Raw genomic sequence first — 8,009 nt, 5'->3', positions numbered from 1 at the left:
CCCATCTGTTTTGATTTTACTCATTTTCTCTGTCTGCCTTATTTTGTTCATGTTGCAAATAACATTTGTTTGCGATTGTTATTTTCTTCACAGTTTTGCCATCCAAGGTTCTATCTGGGTTTTTTCAGATCTGTATCTTTGCTTAGCCATGGTTTTTCCTTCGCTTTGTTTATTTTTCGTTGGATCATACAGTTCATATCCCTTTTGTTGAAATTGGCTTTTCTTCTTCTCCAAGTCAGCCCATGTATTATTTGTTTTTAGATGTAATACTACTCGGTCGACTCGGTCTTCGTCCATGTATTCCTTGATAGCTATGTCATCGGTGCGTATATGTCATAGCCCCTCAATCGAGTGTATTATTTTCATGACATTGGCACAATTAAGGTTCACTGCGTTCCTGTCTTTACTGATGTTTTCCGGCACTATTTTGGGGCAAACCCCATCTTTTGGATTCGTGACTATTGAATTTTAGAGCCTCCGCTTCTATGTATGATTGAACTGCTGGATTTCTAGGATTCCACCTTTCGTTCACTTCTACTTCACTCTGCTTTTCCACATTGGATTTCTTCTCCCTATGGCTAACCATATCCCATTTACTTTGTCAGACAGTGTTAGAAAGATGACTGGTATGGTCGAGCAACTGTTACTTTTCGTTTGTCCCTTAGGGACCTATCTTTCTGTGCCTTCTTGTTTCCTTCTTCGTCATCTTCACTTTTTTTCTCAATTTTCTTCATTTTTTTTCCTTTTCAACCATTCTCACAGAGTCTTCATTAGGGTTTTCATTGACTTCCATATAATACAAGATGTCATCAATCAAATCATAGTGGCCCATTTCCTCCACTGTTTGGAATTTGTCAGCTGATGAGATTGTTGAATATTCGAGTTGGCTTGTCCGGTCCATCTCTTCTATTATTCATTCTGGTTTCTTTTGTGGATGTACCCTACATTGATCTGTATCATTCTTTGCTCGTGGTGGCATTAAGATGTTTCTTTAAAAAGCTCTGTATTCTTTTGCCTTTGTTTTTGCCACCATTTTCATATTTTTTGATTTTTTTCCATTTCAGTTTTCTTAGACTTTATGGATAACTTTGAAGTTTTTCCTTCACTCACATTTACTATTTCCTTTTTCTTTTCAACCTCTGAAATTTTTTTCTTATGGAAAATTTCAAAGTCAAACCCCTTTTCTGTTTCCTTACTTTGTTTACCATTCACACTTCCATTTGTTCTGGTTTCTGTTTTTGACGACTTGGCTTCACTCTGGTGGGTTGGCACTTTTTTGTAGTTTGAGTAGTGAGGTCTATTTTCCCTGTAATGTGGTCTTGTTTTTGTGACCATAAGTTGTCTCTTTTGTTCTTGTCTATTTGTTTATTTATCTATTTTGAGGATTCTAACAAGGAATCCATCATTACACCCTTGTCGCTGTTTTCACCCACTGCCAGATCACCAAGTCTTTTTTGCCATGCAGCTGATGCTTCTGCTTCATGGTTCAATCTTTTCTCTATTTGATTCATAAATGTTTCCAAGTAGATCAATTTCGAATGTATTAGCGCCAGTAGGGTTGAGTTGTCTTTCACACTCTCATTTATGAACTCATAGAGATTTGTAAAAGGAGCCATTGAGAACGTCATCGCCGCCATTACATTATTATGTATCTGGACTCCAGCAGCTAATGAGAGGTGTTTGTTGTTACTCTTTTCTTCCCTTTGCTTGTCTGGGCATCCTTTGTTAGAACTCATCTGTACATTGGAATATTTGTCCTTTGCAGTGCCTCTCTGTATCGTGTATTTAACTGTTTTCCCAGGAATATATGCCATTGGGGTGTTGCAAAAGCTATGCTCTTCCTCGATATCTATTGCGACTACCTGTTCAATGTTCTCCCTTTCCAACTTGTCATTTCCGTGCTTATTGGCACTGTTCTTTTCCCATGTGTCATGTCCATCACTCTTGACAACACTCTTTTCTTGTATTTGCTTTTTGACAACACTCTTTTCTTGTATTTGCTTTTTCTGTGTTTTTCCGGTAGTAGGGCCGTCTGTATTTTTCATTTCCCGTTTGTCTGCGAGGTCCGATAGGTTTTGTACTTTTCCCTCAATGATCTTTGTCTCTTGCTGTTTGTTTACATCCATTGGATTCGCCCTTTTATTACTTTTTCTTTGCAGGCTTGTATCTTGTTCTATACAGGTTAATGATTCATTTATCTCATTGCAATTTCACTTTCTTCTTGACCAGTTTATCCCTTACATTGACTTGATAAAAGAACTGGAGCTGCAAAATAAGTTTATTTGTTCAACAAACAATCTCTCACTCACTTTGGTGCGATGCATTGTGTTTCGACTCAGATGTTGCGCGCCAGGGGCTGGGGTAGATATTTTTGCCCCGGATGTCTTGTGTGTGCTCAGTTTATTTTCTGTGAAGTGGACATCTCATTTTGTTCAAAGAGGCGTGTTGTCATTTCTATGTTTGCATTGTTCCAAGTTCTGTTTCGCACATCCTCTGGTTTTTCTACTGTGCTTTGAGTTGTTATAACTTTACCTCGTACTTCTGTTATATCTTTTACATTTTCTCTCCACATACTGATTACACTTTTTAATTGGAGAGAATCCTTCTAGATTGTTTATTTTTTTACTGCTCACACGGGGCCCTGGATCTGTCAACCAGTTTTTACCTAATTCATCAATTTCTAGGTCTACTTCCAACATCTCAGAATCAGTTAAATCTTCTGAGGTCAGTCTTTCTTCATTTGTTAGCGAAGCATTGATTCTTTCCTCACATATTTGTAAATCAAGCTCTTCATTATGATTAAAGGTTTTGTCAATTATATACACCTTCTCAGTCTCTCCTTCCATTTCTTCCATTTGTCTTTTCGTTGTCATTTCACTTTTTCTAATATCTATCTGATCTTCAATCACTGAGTTTCCTATTTTATTCACAGCTGTGTTCTTATTTTTGTTTCGTGTAGTATCTGACTCTTCAGGAGCCAAATCCTTTACTGGGCATCTTTTAGTAGCTTCATGGTTCAAAACTTCAGAGTTGTCAATAACAGACTCCGGTGGTTCTTCCAATGCTTCTGTATTTTCATTATCCATCTCTCTTTTTTCTTTGAGTTCTTGGGCTTCTTGTGGTTTATGTAATGTTGGTAGTTCTTCTTCCATACATTTATCACTTGATGGCTTTGTTCCTCCATCTGTCCCTTTCCGCTGTGAACCAGATGGTGTCGCCACTTCAATTTTTTTTCTGCAGCTTCTCTTTTATCTTCCCGTCTTTTGTTTTTGTTTTAAGACGGGTATTATATCTCCCTTTGATCTGGTCATCTTCTGTGGCCATTGTTGCCACTCGTTTTTGTTTTGTCTCTCACCTGTTTTGTGATCTTTTTGTTTTCCCTTTTAGTTTGTTTCTGATGAATGTGGTCGTAAAATGAAATAATAACAAAGGATTTGTTTCAGGCGTATGCTGTTTTAAAATGTAAACCTTTCAACCTTAAGGGCTCAAAGGGCAAAGCTCCGCAGTCACCCTTAGTTGCGGAACGTTGCATTGCTGCCATAGCCTAATTCCGTGGCAGTTTGCAGTGTACCATGGAAGTCAGAAAAGCATCCCTGCAGTAAGCTTTGTTGGTAAGTGACTTGTTTATTTGTTATACGTGTTCCGGGAGTGTTCCAAGCGTGTAAAAGGCTCAAAGGGACAAGAGGTCCCCGCAGTCATCTTTGAACACCCATTATGCTACACGTTTGTAGTCCAGGAGGAGTTGTAGATTGTATGATTGATTGTGTGTTTTTACCATCTCAGGAGAAACAGTCAGAGCTCTTTCCCCTACTACTGAGACTTGAGTGTTAGCAATGTTCGCACCGCTTGTTGTTTTCCGTGTAAACGCTAGACGCGTTGGAGGTGTGTTAATCTAAGGTGTTTCCAGTGCAACTCTCCAATGCTTTTTCCCCCCACGTCACTTCACTTCAAATACGTTGGACGGTCCGAAGACCAGAGCCACTCCTTCCCAGCGTGCGACTTACAAGTAAGACTTACGAGTAAGATTTTATTGTAGTCCTTACCGTTTTACGACATTTCCGACGTCTGACATCCGCCTGGAGCTGGCGTTTTTAATTAAAGCATACAAAACTCAGGAATCCAAGAGTTTTTGGCGAGGGCGCGTCGACGTCTCACAATGAGTTGAGGCAGTCTGGTCAACAGTCTACGTCCTCGGCCGTCAGCCGGACTGCCAGACTGCTTCTCCCCTCACTGACTCTGTGTCTCGCTCCGTGAGAAAGTCAGTGTATTTCAGCCAAATGAGCACCACCTTCCAAATGCAGCCACTGTAAACACTGTAAACAGACCCCAGAACTGCCAGAGTGCTTCACCACTCGCTTCTCCGCTCAATGACTCCACAATATATGGATCCGATTTAATCATCTAGGTATGGTTTAGCAAAACTGTCAAAAGCTCCAATGACTAAGGAAATGTGTTTTATTAGAAGTTGTGACATTAGACGGATGGGTTATTAGGAGGATCAGTAAGGAAGACTAATAAAATTAACACTATAGTAGCAACTGTGATTGAAATCATACAGTCTTGGAGATAGAGTGGGAGAAATGGCGGGCGAACGCACCGACGCAGGAGGCATGGCGGGTGCCGCCCCTTAGTGGGGGTTGCCCAGCCAACCTTCTCCCCCTCCTAAAAAGTGTAGGGCGGGCCCACAAGTAGGGAAGGGCCCGCCCCAGGAAATGGGAGGAACCAGCATCGGATGGAGGGCTGGGCAAGGAACCAAGAGAGAGGGAGGGCCCATAAAAGGGGAACACACGAGCAAGCAACTCTCTTTCTCGGTACCCTACTGCACGAGGAGCAGAACGATTTTAGAATTCCCGGTTGGTTCTTGGTTGCGGTCCGGTGCTGAGTTTCCAGTCGCAAAGGCTCCTGTATCCACATTTCGGTGTTCGTGTGGCAGAGAGTTTCGGTTTCCGGCAGGAGGAGTGTTGGTCGCAGGAAAAGGTGCAGGGGGTGAACATCAGCAGCGTTTTAGAATGGGTAAGTAGATATGTCGTCGTTTTGTTTATGGGTGGGTAGGTATGTGATAGTGGCGAGAGGCGCGCGCAACGGGCTGGGGTGACGACCACGGCAGTTGGTGGCACGGAAGCCTTAGGAAGGCGAGCGGGTGCGTCACATGGGTCGCCGGAGCCGTTGGCCACGGGGCCAGAACTCCGGAGGCACAGCGCAAGAGAGGTACGGGCGCACAGCAAAGAGGCTAATAAATGCTTGGGGGCAGGAGATCGGGTATGCAGGACTGGGGGCCACTTTTCCATTTGTTTGAGATAGCAGGTTTCGGGCCTGGGCTCATTTCCGTAGAAAGGGTTTTCATATTGTATACAATTTCATTGATTGGTGTGAATGTACCACTTGGGTAATTTGTGCACCGTGGATGTGGGCCGTTACCTTTGCATGCCTTTTTGGGTGCGGCGCAAGGGGTGGGCAGGATCATAAGAAGGCGGCGGCCCAGTGTGTTAGTAAAACGTAATCAATTCAGGCAAACGGACAGCTGGGTCTGTTGGGGGGATAGCAGTGCCAGGACAGTAACCCCACTTGTTCCACATAGGCGTTGGTTTGTGGGGGAAAGGCAGCGGACAGGTAAGGGGGGGGAAGTGCCAGTGTAGGGAAGGGCTTGCAGCAAAGGGGCACCACCGCGTATGGGAAGGCACGGCAACCAGCAGAGAGTCTTGGAGGAGTCACAGGTCGATCCCTTTAGAAAAGCACTGGCAGGCCCATAGGGGAATGCTCAGCCAACAGCTTAGATCCTACGGCGCCCAAGAGTAATAGACTCAGGGGAGGCCCTGGGGAAAAAGGGGAGGGTTTAGGGGGCTTGGAAGCCATTCCAACCCCAAAATGCAGGGGGGGGGGTGATAACGGAAGGAAGGATACACAGAGGGGGATGTGGTGGGTCGAAAACAGGCTCGAGGGGTGACAAGAGGGAACCGGGGGGGGCACAAGGTCCAAGGAGGCGAAGGGGGGGCAAGCGCAAGGTTGGGGGCTAAGAGACGGGGTATTTTGGGAAAATCGAGAGAATGGGGTTGGGGAATTTTTGGGGGAGAATGGATCCCAGGGAACTGTAGGTAGGTGGAGGAAAGAAAATGCTGGGGGGTGGCCCAATGCATAAGAATATCTAACCGGGAGAGGGGAGGGGCAAACCAGAGAGACGGAGGGTTAGGACTAGGGATTACGGGGGGGGGGACTCTGGGTAAGATCTCGGAGGGGAGGGTACTGGGAGTCCGGGTACTTAGGTGAAGCCCAGCCCGGGGTACAGTAAGGTGAAATGGGGACACCTGGGGTCTGAAGCTTGGTAGGCCTAGGGTAGAAGTAGCACTGTTGGAGCCAGACGGGAGATCAGAGTAGAGTACAAATCTGCTCTAGGATAGCTGGACATCACAAAGTGATGGCTGTATAGGCAGGGAAGTGATAGTTGGGCACCGGAAAGGTGGTGTCTGTATAGAAAAAAAAACAATAAAAAATAACAAATGTGATGTTGGTGTAAAGTGCTGTTTGGCCACCGGAAAGGTGGTGTCTGTATAGGAACCTACGTATAGCTGGGCACCAGAGCGGCTGCCTGTGTAGCTAGTGTAGCTAGGACCAGGATATTAGGACACCAGGAAGTGTGTCTGGGGGTTTAGAAACAAGTATCTTAGAGCAAGGGGGAAGTGTCAAGAAATGCAATGCAAGCAACAAATCAAATGGCCATGGGTAGAGATAAGCTGGTAGCATGGGCCGGGCTACACCCGAGGCGTCCCCCGGACAGACGCAGATGGTGGGAGGGGGGAGGCCTACCTAGGAAGCCCCACACAGAGTAGAAGAATGTGTGGTGTGGCGAATTCACGGATCGCCTGTATGATAACTACTTGACTTTATGCAAATAAAGCTGCTGTGGCATTAAGATTTCCAACTTTAAATTTGTGTATGGTTTGTTATTTCCAGTAATGCATTACTGCCGGGTATGGGGGTGGGGTGGCCTGAATGGGGCAGGGTGTGGGAGGAGGGGGAGGCGCAGCAATGGGATTCCCCCGCTAAGGCAATGGAGGAATCTGTTGAGTCGACACTGCTAAGTTTTGGGAGAGAGCTAGGCAGGAATATTAGAGTCTGGCTTCTTTTATGTGTGATACTTTGCTTTAAAAGGTTTTTGCTACCACAAATCTCACTCAAATGTGTTGCATGTTTCATTGGAGGAGGCAGCTTTTGGGCCTGGGGGGATAGGTCATGAAGGGACACCAAGATGGATTTATGGGTAAGCACTTTCCCGTGGTGTGGTGAATGTATTAAGTGGATGGTTCTAAATTGTTCCTCAAATTAGCGCAGCGAGGGAGCACCACAAAATTAAGGCACGTTCGGGAGGACATGTTTCTAAAATTGAAATAATGTGCTGAAATGATGCATTTTGCAGCACATTTCTTCCTAAAAAGTGATACAATTTACAGTTGGTTCTCTAGGGCAACACATGAAAAAAATCAAGTAAATGCCAAGTCACCAGCAGTACACTACATAGGAGCACTTTATACCATATGGCTGCAGCCAAAAACCTATCCATGCCAGTAATGGCCAGTGTAAATCGCATGCATGAGGCTGCTGCCACAATCCATCTATGCCAGTAACCGCCACTTTAAATTACAGGCAAGAAGTGCTTCAGCCTTCATGCATATGATTTAAAGGGGCCATTGCTGGCATGGGCAGGTTGTGGCAGCAGCTTCATGCATGTGATTTAAAATGACCAATGCTTGCATAGATATGACAACCTCGTTATGCCAGGATTGGTCACTTTAAATCCAGTGGCAGCTGGTGAATTTTTTTATTTGAGTGGTGTAAATATTTCTCCGAAATATGCCTGAGCGATCGAGTGTAGAGAGGGAGACTGAACCAACCCATGGCATTGGGAGTGTTTCCCACCCCAGGAGATTTCTTTTAAATATTGGGTTCAAATGGTGCATTATACAGAACACTTTCTGTATAAACATTGCAGTACACACAAGCATTTCCCAATGCAT

Source organism: Ambystoma mexicanum, chromosome 5q, assembly GCF_040938575.1.
Source record: "Ambystoma mexicanum isolate Mex_15411 chromosome 5q, UKY_AmexF1_1, whole genome shotgun sequence".
Taxonomy (NCBI): Eukaryota; Metazoa; Chordata; class Amphibia; order Caudata; family Ambystomatidae; genus Ambystoma; species Ambystoma mexicanum.
The sequence above is the reverse complement of the archived record's forward strand: the minus strand, read 5'-3'. Positions refer to the sequence as shown.